Source organism: Lutra lutra, chromosome 1, assembly GCF_902655055.1.
Source record: "Lutra lutra chromosome 1, mLutLut1.2, whole genome shotgun sequence".
In the NCBI taxonomy this organism is placed as follows: domain Eukaryota; kingdom Metazoa; phylum Chordata; class Mammalia; order Carnivora; family Mustelidae; genus Lutra; species Lutra lutra.
This window is the reverse complement of record NC_062278.1, coordinates 184364098-184376761: the sequence shown is the minus strand read 5'-3', so window position 1 is coordinate 184376761 and position 12664 is coordinate 184364098. Positions and strand designations below refer to the sequence as shown.

Below are 12664 nucleotides of genomic sequence, written 5' to 3'. Positions count from 1 at the left end.
TCTCAAAAATTGATATTTAATGCACAAATCAAGCATTTCTTCATGTCACGCCCAATACATGATCCAACCTGCAAGGCAAAATATGCTCAGTATCATTGTCAGAACCCATGGAAAAGACACTGATGGCGCTACTGGGTCTAAGGGAGGGATGACAGGACAGCATACATTCTGACCTCAAAGAGCTGTAAAAATCAAAGGCACTCACCTAAAACTCAGTTCCTGATCCTTGCCCTATCCTCTTTTTTCCACAATAAAAGGTAAACCTCCCAACCATACAGACGCACAACAGTATGAAAGCACCCAGGTGTAACACATGAATCCCAAGAAAAACCTTGTATTTACAATACAAACATCAGAAACAATTTGGTCCTTAAGGTGCTATCCTTGAGAAGGGTTTCTTTGCAGGGGAAGAAAATATACATGCATATACTTGAAGAGCAAGTAGTTACTAACACGATACAAGGGCGTCTGGGTGGCTCAGTCGGTTCAGAGTCTGCCTTTGGTTGTGATCCCAGGGTTCCAGGATTGAGTCTTCAGTTACGTTCCCTGCTCTGCGGAGAGTCTGCTTTTCCTTCTTCCTCTGCCTCTCCCTTTGCTTGTGCTCTCTGTCAAATTAATTAAAAACAAAAATCTTGGGGCACTGGGTGGCTCCGTGGATTGATCCTCTGCCTTCGGCTCAGGTCATGATCTCAGGGTCCTGGGATCAAGCCCCACGTCGGGCTCTCCCTCCCTCTCTGCCTACTTGTGATCTCTCTCTCTGTCAAATAAATAAAATCTTTAAAAAATCTTTTTAAAAAATTTTTAAAAATCTTTAACAAAAAAAGGGACTATGATACAGAAAAAATGCTCTTGATACAGATTAAAATAAATGCATGTAAATAAACATATAGAGTATTATCTATAATTTTGTTTTTTAAAATATACATATACAGGAATGCACGTGCTTAAGTCTATCCGATCACATCTACATAAATGTGTCAGTACAGGTATGGATATTATCGCAGGTAGCAGGGCTGCATTCGATCTCAGCGGCTACCTTACGCAGCAAGAGTCAGTTTTCCTCTCTGAATCACAGCCTCCTGTTGGACAAGGGGTGGCCTGGATCAGGTCATCACCGAGGACTCTATAGTGCTCAAAGGATCCCACTCTGGGGATTAGGGGAGCCAAGCAAGTTCCCACACTAATACCCCATCTCAAAAGCAAATCGGCCCTGCCTACTTCATTGTTCTCACAAGAAATGTTAATGTTCATTTGGCACGGGTAAAGTGGACAAAGGGCTGTATATATATTTTAAGATAAGCATATGGATATCTTAAAGCCCAGGAATTTTTTTTAAGACTTAGTTTTTTAGCACGGTGTATGCTCTAGAGGGAAATTAAAGGATTTCCCATATCCCCCGGCCCCACTCACGCCCAGCCTCTCCCGTTATCAACATCCCACACCACAGTGGCACAGCTGTTACTACTGAGGGATCTGCAATGACATGGCGAGATCCCCCAAAGCCCACAGTTTACATGACAACATTACGGTTGACTCCTGGTGCTGTACATTCTAGAAGTCTGGACAAATGTATCATGACATGCATCCACCATTATAGTATCACACAAAATATTTTCACTACCCTGCAAATCCCCTGTGCTCTATTCATCCCTCTCTCCCCAGCCCCTGGCAACAACCACTGATACATGTACTGTTTCCACAGTTCCACCTTCTGAAGAATGCCATAGAGTTGGAGACTGACAGTAAGCACCCTCTTCACATTCGTTTCTTTCCCACCATGATATGCTCTTAAAATTCCTCCATGTCTTTTCATGGCTTGACAGCTCATTTCCTCCTCCTTTTTTTTTTTTCTCCTAAGGACTCTCTATGCCCAGTTGGGAGGGAGGGGTGACTCAAACTCACAACCCCAAGATCAAGAGTCACAGGCTCCACTGACAGAAACTGCCCAGGTGTCCTCATTTCTTCTTAGTGCTGAATATTCCATTGTCTAGCTGTACCGTGGTTGGTATTTACCCATTCACAAATTGAGCGACATCTAGGTTGCTTCCTAATTCTGGTGATCATAAATAAAGCAGCTAGAAACATTTATGTGCAGGTTTTTAATGGGACGTAAGTTTTCAACTCCTTTGGGTAAATACCAAATAGGGCAACTGTTGGATCATATGGAAAGAATATGTTCAGTTTCATAAGAAACCACCAAACCATCTTCCAAAGTGGCTATGACAATGACGTACTCCCACCAGCAATGTATGAAGACTTTATTAAACATGATTTCTGAGGTATTCATCCTAGGACCCTCCCCGATGTGAGAACTATTTTATTATTTTATTTATTATTTATATTTTTATAATATAATATATATTAATATATATCACATATATAATATATAATAATATATAATAAATATATTATTTATTTATTATTTATTATATATTTTATTATTTTACAGGGAATAGTGGAAATTCAAGGGAAACGTTCCATCCTCTTTAAATCTCTTCTCAGCCTCCTCGCACATGGGGCATGGTCAGGCTCCTTGGGATTTTCCCATTCTGAAAGAGAAGCTGTTTGGTGAGCCAGGCTCTGTGACCACCCATGATCTGAATTATGCACAGGTGTTCAAAAATACAGAGGGATCCAGCATAATTAAGGACATTAAGCAATCATCTCAGCCCAAGGAGGCAGTTGAAGAAAAGAAGAAGAGAGTTTGGGCAGCACTTTGGGAAATAAATTCCACAGCCTTTCACCAAGTTGAAATCTTGGCTTTGGACACACATAGAAATGAGCCTGGCCTGATCTGAGCTCCCAGTGGACATCTGCCAGATCACAAAAGTTGACCCAATTGGCCTGCCTTACCACCGAGAAGGCCACTGCTGGAAGACCAGATGGTATTGCTGGTAAAAGCCAACATGGGTGGACAGGACGGCAGACAGGAAAATGGCAGAACACAGTCGGCGCAAGCCAGGGTGGGAGTCTGCTTTCAAGGGAATCATTTTGTCAATGCATTTTTAAAAACTAACATCACAGCAGCCTTCAATCTGATCTCCTGCTTTTACTGACTTCAATCACTCTCTCTTTATGTCCTAGAAACCACAGCTAATTATTCCTTGATTTTCTCTCCTGTCACCTGGTACCGCTGTACAGTAGTAAACACCTGCTGAACTCCATCCAGCAAGGCAGGCCTTTGAGGGAGAGCGGCTTGAGAAACCCCTGTGCAACAAAGAAGGCGGTAGCAGTGTTTTCCCACAAGGTTTCAGCGACCTGGAAAAGGATGCTCAGTTTCGAGTATTAACTTCTCTTTAAATAAACCATCACCAAGTACAACTTTGTTATAAAAAACTCAATTTTTTAAAAATTAAAGCCATTGTTTGATGGTAACACGGACTCTAATGGTCCCTGTTTAACACACCAGTCTGCTAAAAAGAGCGTTGTCCAAACATTCTCCCTTTGTTATATTTTTCCTCCATTCTTCGGGGAAACACTATCTACCTTTAAGACTCCTTTTGTTTAACATCTCTGGTCATTTACGCTATTTACTGAGTATCTGATATTCCTAATAAAACATCAGTAGAAATATCCAAGTTGTCTAGGAGAAAAGAAAAACTTTTCCCAGCCTCTCCTGGCCAGTCAAAGTAAACATTTCTATGACCCAAGTCCGTTAGCCACACAAACACAAACGCCTTTTATCTTTCCCCTTAAATTACAAAAGATGATCCTTTCACTCTGCAATATGCCTGGCTAAATCGAAACTCTGTACATCAGAATTAAATATGTTCCATCTACTCGAAATGAACAGTGTATTATTTATCACTAATATTTAATGACAAAAAAACTGATAACTCTCTCTGGTGATACCACTGATTTCATCTAGTCGCGCATCATTGATTCCTTTGGTCATTAGCATAATCACAGAGCATCAACTCCGGCTTATGCAGCAAGTTTGATAACAGAGCTGAAAGTAGACACACACTATTTTAAAAACATGTTCCGATTTTCATCTGAGTATATCTTTATTTATATGGCTTTCTTACCATAAAGATGCCAGTCCTTTAAAATATGCAGAAATCACTTTCTACACTGAAGAACAAGGTGCTATATCATAACAAGGATACAGAAGTATAAAGCGCCTGTTAATTAAACATCGCTTTTTAACTTGCTACCCTGCATATGTAACTGCTAAATTCTAAGCCAAGTCTTTAAATAAGAATGAGAAAATGGCTAGGCTCCTTCAGATGAATGCCGAGCCTGTTTTTTTTTTTTTCCCTTAAATGTAAGAGATCAACCACTTGATATATTATTTTTTTTTTTTTAAATCAAGTTCCCTGGTAAATGTTTGATTTTAAAATCCTCCCTCCGGCTCCCCCACCTCCCCCGCCAAAAAAAAAAAAAAAAAAAAACACTGGCAAATGAACAAATTACAAAGTTCGAGTCAAGACTGCTAGCTTCACCTTAATCCTCAATTTTTAATGTATAATATTGAAGAATGCGGCTGGGTTTAAATGCAAAGAACTTAGTCTCAAATACTATTCAGCACCTCAAAAGGTTCAAGTGGGAAAATGAATGAATGAACCACAGCTACACGTACCCACGTGGATGAATTTTATTAGATCTACTGAACCAAAAAAAAAGAGGAAAAAAAAAAAGCTGAAGATGGCATACAGTAGTATACCTTCAATACACACCTGAAGATGCATAAGAAAAGCCTCTATTTCCGGGAATACATGCATATGTATTAAAAGCATGAAGAAATCCAGGGGATGAAAAATGGCCAGCGGAGAGCAGAGGTCACCTCCAGGGCACAGGGACAGAGGTAAGATGAGGGGCAATCCGCCCAGGCTCTCTTCGGCCTGGACCCGAAAGCTGCCCTCTCTGAAGGGAGGTTGCAGGTATGCGGCTGGCTCACCAGGGTATCCTCTGAATTGCACCTTTCTGGTGTCGTACACCATCTTAATGGAATAGCTTCGTATACATCTGCCAGATTTCTTTCATCGGAAGTTATTCGCAACTCAAAGATCGGAGTGTCTGAGGTCAAGACATCACATTTTATTCAACAGTTGGGGCACTTGCTACGACACTAAGCGCTGCGTCCCAATATAAAACCCATGTTCGGTGCTTCCAAAAGTGCTTTATTTCTACCTTCAAGAGTTCTTCTCCCTCAGTTACCCCTGCGACAGGAAGGTCACCTCTAAGGCACAGAGGATCGCTCGAGTTAGTAAAAGGGCCTGGGCTGCTTCCTAACAGAAATGAACAAAAACGAACGCAGAAAACAGATCTCTCTTAACGCGTCTTTCTGATTTTGAGTTGAAGTGAGTTACGTGCCCAGGGAGAATAAGCTAGAACCACACCTTGTGGATGATTTGGGGACAAAAGGGTCTAAAAGAAAAGTAAATTTTTGCCAGATGGAGAGTTTATCTCACCCAACCACCCCCCCCATCCCATCCCCATCCCGGCATATTTAAGCCTTGTGCAGCAGTCGCCATAAGGACAGTGAGACAAAAGGGAGAAGCACCCCCAGTCAGCAGCAAGGAGGATGGCTTGCTCCTACAAGTAGAAGAATTTGTTGTAAGCTTACCCAAGTTACGACTGTGCATTTACTGTCAACATGCATCCTACTGCAACAAAAGCCATTATTTAGAAAATAACACGAACACATTTAAGCAGTTGAACCCTTCCTAAACCCAGAGGAGGCATGCAAAACAGCAGGTCTGCAACAACATGCCTGATGCAGGTCATAAAAGAAAATCTGAAACTGAACAATTTTCTATTTCAATAGACTAGTTTCTCCACAAAGTTATTTACAGTTGCCCGGAACACATGCCCCATCCCCACCTTCCCAAGGTCCAGCTAGCGTCTTTCCAAGCAATTAAATGGGGCAAACTTTCTATTAGAAAAGTTCTATAATACATCACTAAAAAGGTCTGTCGTTGATTCCCTAATGATAAATCAGTTAATTACTTAACCTTTCTTAATGAAATGATTAACATCCTCTCAACAAACAAGGAGGAACGATTTAACATCACGCCACAGATTTCATCAACCAGGGACAGTGGTAATACTACACATCCTCTTCCTCGGCACCATCTATTTTTTTTTTTTTTTCAATCAGTTCCATTTATCCTTTATGGAAACCCTTTACTCAAGGGTAGAGACAGCTAGTTGTAAAACTTGACCTATCAGCGATTTTTTGAAAAAGTACTTCGGGGTCCAAACAGCAATAAAAGAACTCTGTATTACAAGGATATTCCAAATGCCACCCGAACCTAGAGACAAGCAACTGTGAGGTTCTAAACATAAACACAATTGCCAACTTTTTGGTATCTGTTAAAATTAAGCCACACCCAAAGTCAAATGGAATTTTTCTTTTTTTTTTTTTTAATTTAGGTGAGGGCATTTTAGATAAACACTTTAGTAACTTCAAAAGGCACTGTTACTAATACAGAACCAAAAAAAAAAAAAATGCCTGTACAACTTTTATTTAAAAAACTCTTTTGATCTTAGTGGTTAGATCTTTAGCTGAAGTCCTGAATACTTAAACAAGCCTTCTTAGCATTTTATCTTCCTTTATCTCCTAATCTTGTAGGATGCATTCTTCTTAGAACTCTGCTTTATTTGTGTGGCATTGTTGGCTAAGCTATTTTCATCAATATTCCTGCAGACCCCATCACATACAATGGTAGGGAACGTCCCAAGATGCCTAGGGAAATCGAAATACTTGTGCCAGCAGGGTTACTCTAATGAGTAAACAGTTCAGATTTTAAAATTAAGATGAAATACTCAGAAGAAAAAAAAAAAAAGACTTCAGAAAGCCATCTGACACTAATTGGTAGCTACAGCATGACAACGCCCATTGGAAACATGGATGCAAAAGGGGCATAATGTGAAAGGAAACGTCTGGTACTTGGTGAAAGCTACTGATGTTCCAGCTCGTTCCCACCACTTTGTGGAACTGCAACGCCCATGTTCTGCCTCTATTTCTCTACGTATCTATGTTGCTTTTGGTGCCTGACTCAAAAGGGAGCCTGCACGCCTCTCAGATTTCATGAGGTCCAAACAGTGAAGTCAAGCCCTTTGGGAGAGTAGCAGGCTTTCATCCAACTCTGACAATGGAGGGGTCCAGTTCTCCCACTCTGGTGGGTATCAGAATCACGTGGGGAGCTTTTTCCAAATGCAAACCCTGGCCCCACCCCAGATACGGCACACCCTGGAGCGGAGCAGCTATGTCTGTGTCAGGAACCAGAGCTCCGCCGTGATTCCCATATTCATACATACTTAGAAAACCATCAGTTTTGATTCTTAATGGAAATCTGAACTCATTAAAAATAATACAGGCCTCAAGATAAAACAAAAAATTCACCAGGAAAATCCAAAAGAAGACAAAGATTTCAGTTCCGGAATCTCTAGCGGTCTAAATCACTTGGTCCACAGTCCTCTGTTTAGTATGCTTCAGGATTACCAGGAGAAGTTTGTTTAAAATGCATTCTCTCATCAGTCAGCAAAAATTCCGATCCAAGAATCTGTGTTTTAATAAAATTCCCCGACACATATACAAACACACACAATGACCTGGAAGCAGGTGAGCAAAGCCCCCTCTTTGCCACATGTTGAATTAGGACCAACTGCAACTTCCTTCCACTTCACACGGGAGCATCTGTGTTCCATCTCTGTGCTCACCTGTCCCCAGGAGAGGAGGCTGCCAGCACCTCTGATCAGGCATCACCAACTCAGGGCTCTGGGACAGGAGGAGAAAGAGGCAAAACACATACCACATCCTCCCCCACAAGAGCTGTGGTCAATGTCGGAAAGCAACAAGAACATCTTAAAGAATCTGAGTAATAACACAGCACCTGTGCCATTAGAGCACTAAGCACGGAGAACATACCTTAAAATACTACCCCTAATTCACAGACAGGAAACCTGGAGCGGAGAAAAATCACATTATGACTCAAATGCAGAGCTGGAAGGGAGAAAAAAGAAACCTCAGGAATTCAGTTTTTGAGCCTGATGCTAGAAATATTATTCAGGGTCCTAGTAAGTACAGCTGATCACAGTATCAGCGAAAATCAAGTAATCTAGCAAAATATAGATGTCCACCTGACTTACTACTGAGAAATAAATATGTATCCAAATACAAAAATCAGGAGGAAAAACCTTTGTCCCATCCTAAGTAAATCTATTTAATTAATTTAAATAGGAACCTCACAATGCTACGCTTATACCCATTTTTTCCCCTCAGCAAATCGTCCCATAACACACTAACCTCTGCTATCTATAAACTGTTGAAATAAAACAAAATGACATGAGTTTTCTAGTTGGTGATCCCTCCATTTCAGCCGCTTGTCTGAATTAGCAGCAGCTGGAGGAAATACACCCATCAGAGTGCTAAGGAGAGAGAACTAAATAGTAAACACAACATTTGAACACAATTTTGTATGTATTCATGTTCCTTTTAAAAAAAAAAAAAACTATTTTATTAAAAATGTGATTTGGAAAGAAAGTGCAATTAGCTTTGCACAGGCACTGCCGAGATGTTCCCGAACACACCAGACATATGTAAATATTTCGTGATATCAGTTCCATTTGAGTAGACCTGTCAAGATATTTACAGGGCTTGACAGTACTTCTGTCTTTAATTAAATTTTTGCCTAGATACTTTAATGTAATTTAAATAGATTATTAGTTGTCAGGAACTAATATAAATTTTGTTTACGATTTAGTTACTTTAAGTACTCAGATTGAAGAAACTAATTTAACCCCATGACTGAGCAGCTTTAAGCGTCAAGAGAAGACCACTAAAAAGTCCCCACTGCCCTTTGCGCTATCTTGGCAATCTTGAATTACTACAACTTAATTACAAATATCAAGGCACGAAATTGAGCCCCCTCCCCCACCTTCTTTAAACAGCACAGCTGGTGGAGAGCCTTCAGGAAAAGCCCGTCTACACTTGCTCAGGTACCACCGTCTCTCTCATAAGCAGTTCTCTCTCCCAGGGGCTGGCTAGGTAGGAAATGTTTTTCTCACTTTAAATCCCGTAAAATAACTACCAAACAAACACCTGTTGTGCACAAGGCAGGGCATATATTAAAAACTGCCCTCAAGGGATTTCAAAAAGAAAAACAAGCCTTGCAGAGACATCCACAGCTAATTTGGTCCATAGGTCTCATGACTGGGTACAAGAGCATGAGGGAAAGCAGACAGCTCCTGGCACAACCCTCTCCTGAATGGGAATTGGCTTCTAAATGCAACCCGAAAAATGCCTTAACACCAATTGACTGTAATTAATAAGAATAATTTATTAAAGAAACAAAGAACACTAATTGTCTCTCCCGACTGTCATGCACTTCACCCCACTGTACTTCCTCTTTCCGGAATACCAGCCTTCTAGCCATAATTGTAAGAATATTATCTATAGGATGAAAAACCAAAGCACATCTTGAAATCAAACATTCCTTACAACATTTATTTTTAGGTTGGCGACACCAGCCAAATATGCTTAATTTCCATTAACCACATCATCACATGCACATTGAAATAAACTATGTATGTCCCAAGGCGGGGGGGTTAAAAAAAAAAAACTGTCATGCATAAGATACCCCATATTTGGCCAGGTTTTCCCCTGTTTCAGGAATTTGTTTCATCTCATGGCCTGCCGATGTCCCAGCTTTTGGCACCTCTAACCTTAATTCATCTGAGTACCATGGAAGAGAAGTATTTTTAAAAATCGGTTTAAGATGGCTCCTTGGACAGCATGCATTATGGCAAAGTGGCCTAAAGACCAGTGTAAGTAGTCACGAGAAAGATCATTTAGGAAATACACAGGCCCAAATGTAAACTTACGTGGCTTGCTGGCTTGATTCACAAATTCAGTATTTGATCACCTGGTGGGATTACTACCATCAACCAAAGGAAAAAAAAAAATCCCCTGCAAATAGTAAAAGTATATGTTGGCTCATGTCTATTCAGCAGATGCCTCTCATAAGGTTATTTTCTTTAGAAAACAAACCTCTACTTGCTTGAGACCTTTATACACATTAGGTCCAAAAAAACATAGGAAAAAAAAAAAGGCTGGCTTAGCAAAAAATGGCATTTACTATGACTGAAATCTATAAAAGGAGGAGGACACCTAACAGGATAAGAAAGGAAAAGAAAGAGCCCTTAGCAAAAACATTTTTTTTGAAAAACAAAAATGCCACCTGTGCAAATCTAGCTATGCTCTCAAAACCCTTTCTCAGCCCCACAGAAATAGCTCAGGCTCAATGCCTTGAAGTTGCAATTAAATTGTAGTAATTTAAGATTATCAGGAGAGCAAAGGGCAGTGGGAGCTCTTTGGAGGGCTTCCCTCCCCTCTTAATGCTCTTCAGTCAGGGGTTAAATGAGTTTCTTTAATGTAAGTACCTTAAAGTAACTGAATCATAAACAAAATTTATACTATTTTCTGACAGCCTGCAATCTATTTAAATTTTATTAACGTGTGCCTAAAATTATTTTTAAAAGACAGAACTCCTGTAATGCCCTGTAAATATTCCTGGCATACTCACTGAAATGTAATCGGTATGAGAACAACTAACATTGTCTGAATACACATACTTTTTTGTGATGTGGCGTCTTACAAGATAACATTTCAAAACTGAGTTTTAGTCTTAAGTAAAACATGAAAACTAAATAAACAGCACAATAAGATTGGCTGCAAAGAAGAAGCTGCGTTCAAAAGAAGTTGTCACATCTGCTATATTCTCCCTTCACTTTCTTAATGTGGGCACTGGACGTGCTGAAGTATAAATATAATTGTTTAGGAAATATCACAATCCTTTTGTTAATTTAAACGACTGCTGAAAACAGACATATCCTTCAATAGAGCCTAAGAATGCAAATATACAAGGCCAGGGGTAGAGTCTTAGGAGAAGCAAGGAAAAACTTACTAACAGAAAACCATACCTCAGCTCAATATTAACCCAGTCAACTTTTGTTATTGTTGGTACAAATGATTTAACGAGAAAATATTTATAGCTTTTTCAAAAACATTACATATTGCACAGAATTGCCTAATAGCATCCATGTGTATGTTTAACTCGCATTGTTTAATTATACAATAAAAGATATATCCAATAAAAGCTACACACTTTGAAACATGTTGGGCACTATGGTTATGAAACTCTGACATAAAAAAACAAAAAGTGCTTACTATGTGATCGACATGGTAATTAAAAATGCAATCCTTAAATAAAAATCATTTTATTCTTTATGTGTTTACTTGTCCTATTTCCTACTTTGTTCTACTTAATTAAAAATGACATTTAATTTGATGATAGTTCATAGCAAAAAAGAAAAAATAAGTGTTACAGTTTTTACTCCAGCCTTTAAATATAAATACAAAATCTCACAGACCTCTCCAGCAATATAACCCCCTTAATTTGAGACAGTTAATTTGAATAGTTGATGTTGCTTTCATTATACTTTGATAAACCTGTGAAAACAAAATGCTAAAGTAATTGCTGTTACTACTCCCTTTAAAAATGTAAAGCAGTTAAATTTTCCTAGACAACAAGCAAGGACAAGTTACAGAGAACTTGAATAAAAGTAGCAACGTGGTCATATTGAATGTCAATCTAAAAAAAGAGGTTATGTCTAATCTGGAGAATGCTCCCTCTCGCCTTTTTAAATTCCAAGAGTGGGCTGACACAAAACTTCATCACCAGGGATTTTTTTTTTTTCTTTTTGAGCTTCACATCAGATTTAAACCCTCACATACAAAACCTTGGCTTTCCTGACAAGGCAGATCTTCTAAACTTGATGTGAGAAAACGTTACCTAACTCTAGTGTAGGAGTCTAATGTTGGTAAAAAGAATTCCACTCCACAGTTCTGGGTAGCAAGGCAGCCTCTGGAAGACTTAATATTCATTCCATACCTTTTTGCGCGCACGCTCTTCATAAACCAGACTGTATGAGAAAAATAACTTCTTTAGCAACTCGACATCCATAAGGAACTCAAATGCTGACTAGAGAGAGGCCGAGTATTTCCTGAGCCTTAGCATGCACAACAAAGATCAGCATTTGCAATGGCCCATTTCTGCATTAGTGAATATCTAGCTTTGCTGCTTGATCGAATAGTCCAGGGTTCTCCATGTAGAGCTCCTGACAACAACCCAGCTGCAGTTCTGTTTGATCTCTTCTGCTTCCTTAATTTGGGTTGTCAAGGTTCAGCAGTTGGAGGCTGTTTACTTTACTTTTCCAAAAAAAAAAAAAAAAACCTGATTTCTTTTTCTCTCTCTCATACAATGACTAATCCAAAGTCTAAGGGGGGAAAAAGGCAGCCAGTGTGGTAAGATGCTAAACCTTTTTTACCCCCTTTGCAGTGAGATTTTAGCTGACATCTTCTGAATGGTAACTAGTTGAGTTCCTTTTTATATTTTTAATGCTCTTTAATTATGAGATGTTTCAAGTAGAAAAGTCGGGGGGGGGGGGGGGGAACCATTCCAAATCTCTGAAGCTGTAAGCTCAATTTTCTTTTCCTGGACTGAAAGAGATGGGTATTTCCACTTTGAGAATCAAAACTCCAGTGGAATTCTAAAAAAGATTTCATACATTTCTCTCTGGAACTGAAAATAACAGCAACTCCTCTGTCTCAATTATGCAGGCTAACCCTGAGTAGAAAACACCTGAACTCTGACCA

At 39.5% G+C, this 12664-nt stretch overlaps 1 protein-coding gene across 3 annotated transcripts in view; it reads right to left on the bottom strand.

Moving 5' to 3' along the window:
- The window catches only part of FOXP1 (forkhead box P1), a 586984-nt gene that overhangs the window by 573234 nt on the left and 1086 nt on the right, over nt 1-12664 (bottom strand). Inside the window, exon 2 of one of the 3 annotated variants that reach the window (XM_047746914.1) lies at nt 9832-9916. The exons of the other annotated variants lie outside the window; for them this stretch is intronic. The gene's annotated coding sequence lies outside the window, so the exon portion shown is untranslated. The remainder of the gene's footprint in view (nt 1-9831; nt 9917-12664) is intronic. 3 annotated transcript variants of the gene reach the window in all.